General features: G+C 45.5%; 1 long non-coding RNA gene across 1 annotated transcript; it reads right to left on the bottom strand.

The window, feature by feature from the left end:
- Positions 1–302: 302 nt before the first annotated feature.
- Positions 303–1,104, bottom strand: LOC121964575. Its single transcript, XR_006107378.1, has 3 exons — positions 1,051–1,104; positions 792–852; positions 303–414 (listed from the first exon to the last, which is right to left on the bottom strand). It is a non-coding gene; the product is annotated as an uncharacterized LOC121964575 (long non-coding RNA).
- Positions 1,105–1,198: the final 94 nt, after the last annotated feature.

Here is a 1,198-nt window from a genome sequence, read left to right as displayed (position 1 = left end):
AAAAAAAAAAAAAAAAAAGGGGGGGGGCTGTGCGGCACTTCTTCTGCCACTAGACGGCAATACCTGTGACCAATCACACCTGAAGCACTTTTTGCACTTACTAAGGGTTTTTTCCTTAAGTCTAAATTCTTGCTTGTGTTGTACGTCGCTTTGGACGAAACCTTTTGTTTCGTTGTTGTTGTTTTGTGGCTGAAAGCAGCCAATCACTGAGCAGCATGAACAGAACAACCCTGTTAACCAATCAGCTGTGAGCAGGTCACATGACTGTTTCCAGCCAATCAGACGCGTGAACTCACCGCGGCGTGTTGGAGTGTCCTCGCGGCTCCTCATTGGTCCGTTCCACTGTGATGTCACTCTCAGGTGTTTGCTCCGCCCAAACTCCTCCCCCAGCAGGTAAAACCAACCAATGACACGCTGTGTAGCACAGGGGGCGGGGCAAACAGGTCAGGATGTGTAACAAAGGCTGCAACTTATTCACCAATCAATCAATGAATTAATCTATCAATCAGTCAATAAATGAATCGATCTCTTGGTCTATAAAATCCTGACAATAAATTAAACAGAATAATATTATACAGAATAATATTAATATATATATGTCCATACAGACGAACAGCAGTCAATCAGCTTATTGATGAGTTGATCAATAAGTGATCACCGCGCTGTGACGCCTCCTCCTGTGTCTGACCCGCGTTTTTTCGAAGTGACACGTGAACACGGAACAAAGGAACGAGCTCCCTTCAGCCAATCACAGCGAAGGATTCTCTGTCTGCTGATTGGTTTGAACTGACCTTCGAGGACGAGACCAGAGAGCCGATCCCGAAGCTCATACAGCCAATCAGCTGACGGCACCTGGGGGAGGGGGAGGGGCATTATACACAACAACAGTTTAGGTTTACTCCGAGAGGACATGTCCTCGTCTGTCCTCATGTCTACACACACACATATATACATATATATATATTTATCTATATGTATAGAGAGGGAGAGATTGTGTGTTTATTGTTGTTGTTGTTGTATAAACGTGTTCAGAGTGATGTCATCACTGACCTGCTGAACACTGAAACCATCAACCTGCCGAGGATGACGTCATCACTGAGACACCTGAAAGACACACACACACACATACACACTCTGTGAGACAACAGGGAGAGCTCCGTGTGTGTGTGTGTGTGTGTGTGTGTGTGTGTGTGTGTGT

Source organism: Plectropomus leopardus, unplaced genomic scaffold (genome assembly GCF_008729295.1).
Source record: "Plectropomus leopardus isolate mb unplaced genomic scaffold, YSFRI_Pleo_2.0 unplaced_scaffold16127, whole genome shotgun sequence".
NCBI classification, from domain to species: domain Eukaryota; kingdom Metazoa; phylum Chordata; class Actinopteri; order Perciformes; family Serranidae; genus Plectropomus; species Plectropomus leopardus.
Note: the sequence above shows the minus strand (reverse complement) of the source record. Positions and strands in the feature narration are given on the sequence as shown.